Source organism: Lagenorhynchus albirostris, chromosome X (assembly GCF_949774975.1).
Source record: "Lagenorhynchus albirostris chromosome X, mLagAlb1.1, whole genome shotgun sequence".
Lineage (NCBI taxonomy): Eukaryota > Metazoa > Chordata > Mammalia > Artiodactyla > Delphinidae > Lagenorhynchus > Lagenorhynchus albirostris.
In genome coordinates this window covers 116204958-116218062 of record NC_083116.1, presented here as the reverse complement: position 1 = coordinate 116218062, position 13105 = coordinate 116204958, and positions in this window count along the sequence as shown.

Sequence of the window (13105 nt, the reverse complement as noted above, 5' to 3'; positions counted from 1 at the left end):
ACCAGTTTTTGCAAACTTATCTAAGCCACTTTACAATGTGGGATGAATTCTGTTTGTTTTCTGTATCCCCCAATCCTAATAGAATAGGCTTTCCCTACATATCTGTTGGATGAATGAATGAATTTAGGCCTTCAGCATTGCCGGGTTGTTAGGATAAATGTGGCAGCTTCCCACAAGTGAAGTAGGAAGACGGTTTGTCAATTTCCTTCTCCACAACTTCACTATTATATTACAGTGAAAGAAGCTGCAGACAGAAATCTGTCAAAATCATTTATTCATATGCAGGCACAAATCCTGCCCTACAGCCTGTTCCTAGAAGCAGGCAAGGGCCTGCTCTGATTTTCTGTTTTTTGGGTTTTTTTGCGGTACACGGGCCTCTCACTGTTGTGGCCTCTCCCGCTGCGGAGCACAGGCTCCGGACGCGCAGGCTCAGTGGCCATGGCTCACGGGCCCAGCCATTCCGCGGCATGTGGGATCCTCCCGGACCGGGGCACGAACCCATGTCCCCTGCATCGGTAGGCGGACTCCCAACCACTGCGCCACCAGGGAAGCCCCCTGCTCTGTTTTTTAGGCACTATAACAAGCTCCTTCCTGACGTGTTGCTCCATGGCAGAGCCAATGAGACAACAGAGTCTCCGTAAGAGGCGAACACAGGACCGCTAGTCCAAAGGTGTTAGCCCTCTGGCTTGTCAGACGCTTATCCTCCGTTCATGCAAGGGGTGGGTTCCTCATCATTTTAGCTAATCACATGTTTTGAACACCACTCATTTCCCCAATTAAAAAGTATTCCTTACACTTTTTAGGTGAATTATTAAGCTCTGGTGCAGATGGAGATAGGATATTTGCAGGTCCTCTAAAACATGGAATCCTTATCAGGGTCCTTCGAATGTTAATCACCTAACCTGCAGCGTGGCTCCCTGATTAGGGTGATTCACAGGTTAACTGACTGCCCCTCTGGTAGAGGAGACTAAAGTTAATTTACAGACACACTTATAGCACTTCATTTATGCAGAATTCTGTGAAAGTAAATTGCAGACAGTATAAATCCAGGAAACCTGAGGTTTTCTTCATGCATTTATTCACTTGCTCTTTATTAAAAGTCTAACATATGGGATTTTAGGCTAAAAGTCAGGAATTCTGAGTTCTGGTCTCAGCTCTGCCACCAACTAGCTGTGTGATCTTAGACAAATTACTTAACCTCTCTGGGCTTTAGTTTGTTCATTTGCGAACAAGAAACCTGAACTAGCCATTACTAAAGCTACCTCCAGCTCTAAAATGTCATGATTCCATTCTTTCAGAAAATGCTAGGACGCATTTGCAATTCCAGTTACCCTCCAGCCTTGCTTGGCCTCCGTGAGGATGAAACCCTGATATCCCAAAGCATCCATTGTATGTAATGAATTAACTTCTCTCTTATACTCCTAGAATAGGAGTTATGTACTCTCTCTGGCAGAATGGAGAAGATAGTCACTCCCATCATGTTCTGTGTTCTGTGGTCCAGATGAGGAACCTGGGGTGAGAATGACTTGCAAAGTCCTCTAAAGGTCATCCAGCACAGAACACCCAATGGGGTGCCACAGATGAGCTACAGGGATGCCAAGATACCAATCTGCTTGCCTTCAGTGGAGGCTGGAAGTCCCGCGGAGGCCCAGGTTGGTGTAAGAGCCGCCTGGCCCATTGATTCCACCGAGCTGCATAAGCAGCACTGTTTTCTCCCTGTGGTGCGACATGAAAAGTGTGGTAATCACGCCTCTGTCGTACAGTGCTCGGAAATGTGCAGTTTAGGCCACGGGAATCATGGTCCTGACCCTTAATGATGCCCGGCGGAGATATAAAACAGAGGTTGCCAAGCTGCTGAGGGGGAGGGCGGGCAAGTCAAGGGGACCTCTCCTCGCTCACTGGGGTGCCGTGTTCCCAATCTTTTCTCACTGTAGCAGACATCTGTCCTGTTTCTGTACAAAACTTGGTGGCTCAACACAGCAAACCTTTATTACTTCCCAGTTTCTGTGGCTTAGGAATCCAGAAGCAGCTGAGCCGGGGGTTGGGGGCTCAGGGTCTCTGGTGAGACTGTGGGCTGGGCTGCAGTCATCTGAGATGGGTGGAGCCGTTCCCAGCTCCCTGGCTTGGCTGCGGGCTCCACGTGGGCCTCCCCACAGGGCTGCTCGCCTGCGGCAGCCGGCTTCTCCCAGAGCCGCTGTGACCCAACAGACGGGAAAAAGCCTAGTGCCTTTATGACCCAGTCTCAGCAGTGACAGACCACGGCTTCCGCTGTGTGCTGACGGTCATACAGACCAACCCTGGGCCAGTATGCGGGAGCAGGGCTCGAGAGTGTGGCTGCCAGGAGGCGACGCCACTGGGCCAGCCTGGGGGCCACCGCACCTGCCTCTGCAGACTCGGGTGCTGCAGCCGCCAGGGGAGCCACGTGCGCATCACGGTTGAGAAGCACGTCCTGCCCACTAGGCGTATACCATCCTCTTGCGGGGAGGGAAATCTTGTTGCCCGCTGCTTTCTCCAATTCCTCTCACTTGCCCCTCTTTCAATATTCTTCTCTCCAGAGAAGTCACCACTTTCTCCCCTTTCCAGCCAGACCTCCCAACCCAGGCGCCCCTGTCCCTCACTTCTCTCTCTCTTCCTTTTTTTCTTATCTTCCCTCCACTTTCTTTTTCTTTCTCTTTCTCTCCTGTTTATTCATTTTCCAGAAAGCCCAGGAGGATTTAATTTTCGAAATGATTACCAGGAACGAGCCCAAGAGAAATGATGAAAACGAAAGTACTGTGGCCCTTTGAGACTCGAGTTCTTCTCTCTGAAAATACACTCTTCTTTTAGAGCAGAGGCCTCAAAGCAGCCCAGACGAGCAAATAGCTTTTCCCAGTGAAATATTTTATTTAAGGCATGGAGGCTCATTTGGGGGAAATGCTGAGATGCGGGAAACTTGCGTCGCCGTGGCGAGTAAGCACAGCTGATTACGTTCCCCGCCCGCCTCCAGGAAAGGATTCACAGGCACCCTTCTATGAGGTAGTCCTCCACTGCGCTCTGTTGCCTTTAGAAAAGTGCAAAATTCCTTTAAATCCAGGCACTCTGGAAAATTCGCAAAGCTGAGACTGATAAATACTGCTCACGCACAGGATTGAAGCAGAGTTTGAGCTGCTCCCCTATCAAGCCGCATCAGCATCACCTGGGAGCTCTTGGGAGAGGCAAAGTCGGCCCGGCCCAGGAGACCCGGATGTGAAACCCGGGGGGCGGGACTACCAAGTCCATTGCAAGGAGCCCGCGAGGGAGTTTGGCGCGCGCTAAATTGGTAGAAGCACTGGTTTGAGAAAAGCATGGGACCCTGCCATTAATGGAGGGGAAAAGCGGGGAGACACCAGCAGGTAAGACATAAAAAATAATGGGATGTGACATGCTTAAATTTTCTAGGTATGAAAAGATACATGGGGCTGGCGTTCCCTTGCCTCTGACCGCCCCCCCCGCCCCCGCTTTCCGCTCCATCCCCCCTGCTCAGGCACCAGCACAGTAACGGGAACCAGTCCAGGTTGAGCCTGGGGGGTTGGGGGAGGAAGGGGTTATTTCGTTACCACATTTTGGAGCCAACAAGCTTTTAAACCAGAGAGCCGCTGGCTGTGAAGCAATGCTCGAGTGCGCCACTAGGGGTCGCCAGCAAGTTGCCTATTACAGCCCAATGCCAGCTTCTTTTTTTTTTTTAGTAGATCTTTATTGGAGTATAGTTGCTTCACAATACTGTGTTTGTGTTGTACACCAAAGTGAATCAGCCATATGCATACATATGTCCCCATATCCCCTCCCTCTTGAGCCTCCCTCCCACCCTCCCTATCCCACCCCTCTAGGTCTTCGCAAAGCACCGAGCTGATCTCCCTGTGCTATGCGGCTGCTTCCCACTGGCTATTTTACATTCCGTAGTGTATGTATGTTGATGCTACTCTCACTTCGCCCCAGCTTCCCCCTACCACCCCGTGTCCTCAAGTCCATTCTCTATGTCTGCATCTTTATTCCTGCCCTGCAACTAGGTTCATCAGTACCATTTTTTAAAATTTAGATTCCATATATATGCGTTAGCATATAGTATTTGTTTTTCTCTTTCTGACTTACTTCACTCTGTATGACAGACTCTAGGTCCATCCACCTCACTACAAATAACTCAATTTCGTTTCTTTTTATGGCTAATATTGCCTTGTATATATGTGCCACATCTTCTTTATCCATTCATCTGTTGATGGACACTTAGGTTGCTTCCGTGTCCTGACTATTGTAAATAGTGCTGCAGTGAACATTGTGGTACATGACTCTTTTTGAATTATGGTTTTCTCAGGATATATCTCAGGGGCTGCTGGGTCGTATGGTAGTTCTATTTTTAGTTTTTTAAGGAATCTCCATACTGTTCCCCATAGTGGCTGTATCAATTTACATTCCCACCAACAGTGCAAAAGGGTTCCCTTTTCTCCACACCCTCTCCAGCACTTATTGTTTGTAGACTTTTTGATGGTGACCATTCTGACCGGTGTGAGGTGATGCCTCCTTGTAGTTTTGATTTGCATTTCTCTAATAATTAGTGATGCTGAGCATCTTTTCATGTGCCTCTTGGCCACCTGTACGTCTTCCTTGGTGAAATGTCTACTTAGGTCTTCCGCCCATTTTTTAACTGGATTGTTTGTTTTTTTGATATTGAGCTCCGTGAGCTGTTTGTATATTTTGGAGATTAATCCTTTGTCTGTTGTTTCATTTGCAAATATTTTCTCCTATTCTGAGGGTTGTCTTTTGGTCTTGTTTATGGTTTCCTTTGCTGTGCAAAAGCAAAGGGAAGCCCTCTATGAGTTTTCTATGGTGTTTGGTCTTACACTTAAGTGTGTAATCCATTTGGAGTTTACCTTTGTGTATGATGTTAGGTAATGTTCTAATTTCATTCTTTTACAATGCCAGCTTTTTATAACAAATAGTTTTAAACACACTCTTTAAAATCCTGAAATGCAATTCATAGATAACAATAGTACCTAACTACACAAATAATTTTTAGACTTTTTAAAAGACTATAATATAACGCAGAAATAAAAGCAAAGTAATGTGTTACAAACTAAGATGTATGCTTGGACGACTACATTAGAGCCACAGTGAAGTGGTTGGATGCTTGCACCTGAACGTAGAATCACTGTGACTATGGCAGCTGCGGGTGTAGACTGAAGTGGGGTGTTAAATCACTCACTTGAATACCAGTAGCAGCATTGCCACTGGCGATACGAGTTTTCTGCAGTTGTAAACAAGTCTTGAAAAACCTGGAACAAAACACATTATTGACACAGTCTTTCCTCGGTTTACTCGCTAAATATCTATGCATTACTGGAAGATTCATTCAAAAGCTGTTTTTTATTTCTCTGTAGAATGGAGGTAGGATCTAGGTCCAGATATTATATACAGGTTTTAGATGCAGGATTTCACCTACATAAATGTCCAGAGGAACGTTTGAAAGTCATGTGAGAAATAGAAAACGTTTCCATCGCACAGGGTGTCGGGAAGCTAGGTTCAAGGGTACTCCCCCCCATCATTGTGACAACAGACCCCCAGCCGCAGAAGCGTCCATTGTAAGCCGTAGGGAACAGCTCGGCTCCCACTGAGAATCACTTTGAAGGGAGGAGCAAAGGCAAGAGAGGAGAGACTAAGGAAGGCACATCTAGGCTCAGGATGGGCCAAGGACCGTAGCCATGTGGCAGATGCAGCGACCTGGGGGCCCACTTGGGCAAGGGCGCGCAGTGCTCTGTTGGCAGTGTGCCAGGGAAACGGCATTCACTTTTTGTCCAAGTCTCACTTTTTAGCCCCTCTGCCACCACCCTTGGAGTCAACAAAATATTTAAACATCTGGAAATCCTTTTTAAAAATAGATATAATGTTCTCTTTGGGCCCCAGGGGGATTCCTGAAAATGGATTTAACGCTTCCTAAGGGGCAAAGAGTATTATGAATCACATCCCTGAAATGTTTGCATATTGTTGGACCCAGCAATTTCACCTCGAGAAATTTGTCCTAAAAGAAATAATAATAATTTGGATGAGCTGATAGCTACAAATATACTCAAGCAGAGTTTATGATTGTAAAAATGGAAAGCCATCTAATTGTGCAACAATGACGGATTAGTGGAATAAATTATAGCTGCAGTGGAATATTAGGAATTAAAAATCAGGTTGTTAAAAATACTTACTCACCCGTGGGAAGGGGTTACAAACTATTAGGTACCTTCTGACCTCATTCCTATAAATTTTGTAAATGTGTAAATGTGTAGCAAAAGTATATTGCTTGGGGGTGATATACTGACACTAACAGCACTTTGTGTGGCCTTGTATGGTTGTAGAATATTTTTGTTTTGTTTTGTTTTTGATTTATCTGTAGTTTCCAGAATTTCTACATGGAACACCTTTCTTTTGTAATAAGAAAAATGCTAGTTATAAAATGATGAGAAACTACTTTAAGAAAGAATCCTATTATAGCTATTTGGTAAAGTCCCTAATTGCCCCTCCCTTGTGTGTGGTAAATCCCGATTTTCGTTTCTTAAAGGTTGGCAAGTTTCTTAAGATTGGCAAGCTTTATCGATGGTTAAGCCAGTTGTGCAGACAGTTGGTGAGGCCTGGTGGATTTTTTTAAAATTAATTTTTATTATTGGAGTATAGTTGATTTACAACGTTGGGTTCGTTTCTGCTGTACAGCATGGTGAATCAGTTATACATATATCCACTCGTTTTTTAGATTATTTTCCCATATAGGCCATTACAGAGTATTGAGTAGTTCTGTGCTGTACAGTAGGTTCTTAATAGTTATCTATTTTATATATGGTAGCGTGTGTATGTCGATCTCAGTCTCCCAATTTATCCCCCCCTTCCCCCCTTGATAACCATAAGTTTGTTTTCTACATCTGTGACTCTATTTCTGTTTTGTAAATAGGTTCATTTGTACCATGGTTTTAGATTCCACATATAGGCGGTATCATATGCTATTTGTCTTTCTCTGTCTGACTTACTTCACTCAGTATGACACTCTCTAGGTCCATCCATGTGGCTGCAAATGGCATTATTTCGTTCTTTTTTTTTTTTTTGCGGTACGCAGGCCTCTCACTGCTGTGGCCTCTCCCGTTGCGGAGCACAGGCTGCAGGCGCACAGCCCCAGCGGCCATGGCTCACGGGCCCAGCCGCTCCGCGGCGCGTGGGATCTTCCCGGACCGGGGCACGAACCCGTGTCCCCTGCGTCGGCAGGCGGACTCTCAACCACTGTGCCACCAGGGAAGCCTCGTGGCCTCTCCCTTTTTTATGGTTGAGAAATATTCCATTGTGTATATGTACCACATCTTCTTTATCCATTCTTCTGTCGATGGACATTTAGGTTGCTTCCGTGTCCTGGCTATTGTAAATTGTACTACAGTGAACATTGGGGTGCATGTATCTTTTCGAATTATGGTTTTCTCAGGGTATATGCCCTAGAGTGGGATTGCTGGATCATATGGTAGCGCTAGTTTTAGTTTTTTAAGGAACCTCCGTACTGTTCTCCATAGTGGCTGCACCAATTTACATTCCCACGAACGGTGTAGCAGGGTACCCTTTTCTCCACACCCTCTCCACCATTTATTGTTTGTAGATTTTTTAATGATGGCCATTGTGACCGGTGTGAGGTGATAACCTCATTGTAGTTTTGATTTGCATTTCTCTAATAATAAGTGGTGTTGAGCATCTTTCCATGTGCCCCTTGGCCATCTGTATGTCTTCTTTGGAGAAGTGTCTATTTACATGTTCTACCCATTTATTTTTTTAAAGATTTTTTTGATGCGGACCATTTTTAAAGTCTTAATTCAGTTTGTTACAATATTGCCTCTGTTTTATGTTTTTGTTTTTTTGGCTGCAAGGCATGTGGGATCTTAGCTCCCTGACCAGGCATCAGACCCCTCACCCCCTGCATTGGAAGGCGAAGTCTTAACCACTGGACCGCCAGGGAAGTCCCCCGCCCACTTTTTGTTTGGGTTGTTTGGTTTTTTTATTTAATTTGAGGTGCATGAGCTGTTTGTATTTTGGAGATTAATCCCTTGTCAGTTGCTTCATTTGCAAATATTTTCTCCCATTCTGTGGGTTGTTTTTTCATTTTGTTTATGGTTTCCTTTGCTGTACAAAAGCTTTTAAGTTTAATTAGATCTCATTTGAGGCCTGGTGGATTTTCATGAGTGGAGAACCTGACCCAGAAAGAAGCTTTGAGCTGCAGGATGAGTTCAAAGGCCGCTGAGCACCCCGATCACACCTGCCATTGGACATCTGCCTTTGTTTAGCCGCGTTGTTCAATTAATGACCTTTGGCTAAGTACTACACTGACAGAGGTTCTTTCTGTTTATGTAGTAGCTCTTGTTGGTGGCCCTAAACAGTAGTTAACTATTGACTATAAAGATAGCAGTCACCTCTTAAACCTGCTGAGTACCCAATCAAATTCTAGTAATAGTGCTTGTTATGGGTCAGGCACTGTTGCGAGTGCTTGACAAATACGAATAAGCTTCATAACAGCCCAATGAGATGAATATTGTCATTCCGTTCTTTTTAAAGATGAGCATGTCCAGGCACTGAGAGATTAGGCAACTTGCCCCAGGTCACACAGCTAGTAAGTGGTTGAGTCAGGATTTGAGACCAGATAGATTCCAGAGTCCAGATGCTATGCTGCCTCTCCACAAGCCTATTATTAGGTTTCCAAAGGCTGCTTCCGTTTGGAAATCAGCCGCAGAAAATGACTGACAATAACTTAAGGCCACAGTAACCAGCCACGGTCTGCATGATGGGAGAACAAGGCCAGACTTAGAAGAATGTGCCCTGTGATGTAGTCTGTGGTTTAGTGAAAGCCAACCCAGGGCGACGCAACCACAGATGGAAGAAAAGGTTTGCCCTGCTCTTGTCAGGCCATGCAGAATAGATCAAAGGCAGCACCACAGTTGAACTGCAGATCTGGTGGTCCCAGCATTTCATGCTGAAATTCTCTTCACCTTGAGCACACCCACATTTCAGTAGGGAAGAGTTTAGAATCTTTTTTTTTTTTTTTTTTTTTTTACATTTCTACATTGGCTATTAGAACGAAATGATCATACCTACCATTATTCACACATCTTACCATGTTTCAGGAAACCCATGCTTCCAAGAAAACACTCTGGCGCCTCTTTTAATGAATTTCCCTTGGGGTCCTGTCATGGGTAGGTACATCTTATCTTCCATATGTACAAAATGCAAAGCTAAAGTTAAAATCCTTCTTTGGCTTCTCACTGTTCTTAGGACAAATGTCTAAATCCTCAGTGAGCCTAAAACGAGCAGGATGATCTACTGTCAATCTTGTTTCCATTTCTCAAAAGCACCTTTGACCTGGGAGTGCGCCGGGCATGCCCTCTTCCTGCCTCAGCTCAGCTGGTTACTCAGTGCAGCTCAGTTAGCAGATCACATCTGAAAGTCTTTTCCTCAGCCTTTCCCGATCACCCCCAGTCCTCCATAACACTCTTTATAATGCAAATGTGCACTATGTGTGTAATTTATCCATTCAATATCCATCCCCTTCTCCCCCAGACCCTAACTCCATGACAGCCATCATGTCCCTGTCACCTACAACTCCAGTGTCTGCTTTACAGGTGTTCAATATGTATTGTGAAATGAATGAGTGTTCATAAATGTTTGCAATTGCCTGACATAAGCAAGCCCTTCTGTAGCTTCTATGCCCTGTAGCAAATACCAAAAGGTGAAACGTGGATTTTCTTAAAACAGCTAGAGAGAATTGTTCGACATGTAATCCCTGATGTCTGGCATCTATACTGCTCTTTTTGTAAGGAGTAGAGGGAAGAGTCCAAGGAACCCCTGTTCAGGCACCACCAGGTTAAACAATTATCAGCTCATGGGCCATCTTGTTTCCGCCAGTGTGGCCACCACTGTCACTGGTTTATTTTAAAGCTACTCCCAAGCATCATATCATCTCGACTGTAAAAACTTGAGTGTGTATCTGTGACTCTTTATAAAATTACTTGAATAACATTTGCATGCCTAAACAATTCTTTAATATCATTACATCCAGTCAGTGTTGAAATTGTCCAAGCTGTCTGATAATAAACTGTTTTTTTCCAGTTGCTTTTTCTGGAATGCATCCGGGATCCACAGGTTGCATTTGGCTGATAAGTCTCTAAGTCTCCTAACATGTGACAATTCCTGCATCCACTTATTTTTTCTTTTATCTTGCCATTTAAAGACACTAGGCCATCTCTTCCGTAATACTTCTTGCCTTTTTTGATTTTACAGATTCCATCCTGTAAGCTGGTAGGAAGCCTGAAGGCTTGATGGGATTCCAGTGTGATAGGAGGCAAGAACATGCCTCAGGTGAGGAGGCACCTGAGCGTCTCTTGGGGCAGGAGCGTGGGCTGCTGGTTGACCAGATGTTCTCAATTTGATCCTACTTTATAAAGTTCCCCAATGGCTAGATCCATCATCTCCTTGAGGGTTGGAAGATGGGGATATTAAAACTCTAGGATTCCTTCTTAATTGGTGAAAACTTTTCTATAAAGAACTTTCCGGGGGTGGGGGTGGGGGTGGGGAAGGATGGGGAGAAGGGATAGTCGGGGAGTTTGGGATTGACATGCACACACTGCTGTATTTAAAATGGATAACCAGTGGACCTACTATATAGCACAGGGGACTCTGCTCAATGTTATGTGGCAGCCTGGATGGGAGGGGAGTTTGGGGGAGAATGGATACATGCATATGTATGGCCGAGTCCCTTTGCTGTGCATCTGAAACTATCACAACATTGTTAATCGGCTATACTAAACTATAAATAAACTAAAAAGTTAAAAAAAAAACTTTCCCCTATCAGCTATTGGTTTACCTTGAAATTCAGTCTGTATAGGAGAGGGAGGATAAATCCTCAATTCTTTCCCTTTACCAGTTTTCAGAGTAATTACTATTGGGTGGCTCTTTGCTTCTAGGTCTTTCCAGTGGAGAGAGTTAGGATGTATATTTTTTAAGGGGAAAATAGTCATGAGTTTATACTGTTATTTCCAATTCAAAATCAGTACCACTAAGCTTCTTTTGCTTTCATTTTATTTTTGTGTCTCTTTTGTCTCATGTTGAAAATCTTGGTTCCTAATGACGTCAACATAATTATATATTCATTTTATCGGGGTGTGTGTGTGTGTGTGTGTGTGTGGTCTCCAATAACAATGACACTGATAACTGAAAACAATTTAAGCCTTTTTTGGGCAGTTCTTTTTTGCTGGCTTTATTACTGTGTTGTTCAGGTCATTCCCTGGGGGGTTAGGTCCACAACTTCGTATATGGTTAAATTCATTTGTTGCATTTTGTCTCCATTTGTATTCCATTTTGTGTTATGGTTATGGAAAACATTTCTGTGGCTCGGAAGTCAGAAGAGCCCCTAGCCATAATCCTTCCAACAGGGAATTCCCTGGTGGTCTAGCGGTTAGGACTCTGCGCTTTCACTGCTGAGGGCCTGGATTCGATCCCTGTTCAGGGAACTAAGATTCCACAAGCCACGCAGCATGGCCAAAAAAATAAAATATAATCCTTCCCACAGCATGGAGCCTAGCACATCAAAAACACTCAAATATTCATTGACTTTTATGACCTGTATATATGATTTTTCTAAGTCATCCACTGGGGCGATGGCTCCCACCAAGAAAGCCCAAGGCATGGTAAGGACCATGGTTTGCTCTAAAGTTCAGCTTGATTGAGAGTTTTTAGGGTGCTTTGTAAAGGAAAGGTCAAAAGGCATATTTCAAGATCCCTAATCTAAATCCTCCGGCTTCACCCAGAGAAGCCGGTCATAAACTGGCCAGGCCGGAGTGCTGGAGAGAGAAGAGTCCCTCATCTCGTTTTACCCAAGCTCTGAAACCCTCCTCTCTTCTTTTCCTTCTTTTTTTTTTTTACATTATTATAGAGACTGTCAAAGTTTATTTTCCTTTAAGAAATGAAATGGATCTTTTTTTATTGAGGTATAATTGACATATTATATTAGTTATAGGTGTACAACATAATGATTCAATATTTGTAGATATTGTGAAATTATCACAATAAGTCTAGTTAACATCCATGACTATACATAATTACACATTTTTTGTCGTGATAACAACTTTTTAAGAGATCTATTCTCTTAGCAACTTTCACATATGCTCTATATTACATCCCCATGACATTTATTTTATAATGAGGAAAAAATTAATCAATAGTCAACCTAAGAAAGAAATGGAAAATTTCATTTGAGCCAACCTGAGGATTATAATCTGGGAGACAGCCTCTCAGAGAGCTCAGAACTGTTCTGAAGAGGTTAGGGGGCAGGGAGGCCAGTATGTCTGTGATTTTAGAGAAGGGGTACGTGCAATCAAACACACATCTTGGTAGAAGGTTACTGATGTTCATGAGGGAAGAGAGGTCTTAGTTAATGGTTTTAGTGCTTTTCCAAGTATGGGAAGATGCAAGAAACTGGGTTCATAAAATTTTCTCCTGAAAATATCTAACTACCTGAGGGCCAGTTCTGCCAGTTTTCCCAGAGCACAAAAATGCCTCATCTTGTTCTTCACCATGAATTCCTTTTAGGGTATATTTTAGGTCAGTGACTGCAGCGGCTCACAACTTGATTCTTGTAGAACTGGATGGTGGGCAACATTCTTTATTTTACAAACCCTTCCCTTTCGGTCTTAATTTAGACCAAGGTTTGGGAGGCATTTCATGACCAATTTGGCCCACAACACTAGGAATGCTCATTCCCAGGTAAGGCCAGGATTTCATTGATAGGACTCTCCATGTGCTGTTAGTGGATTAGGCCCTGTTGACAGTAGCCCAAAGCCTCTGGACCGCCTGTCTTACTGGTCTGTTATGGTTCAGGAAACGGTTCCCTCTTGTTGCTTCTTCCCATAGCTAGAGTTACGCTATTACCATCATTGATCTTAAGAGAACTATATATCAATATTTGGTGAATCATTTCAAGTCACTTAGTCATTGTTATTTTTATCACAGGCTCAGTCACACATCTGGTAATGCAAGAAACAATCATTTTGTAAAATAGGCAGGATATAAACAATATAGCTAGTGACATTAATAA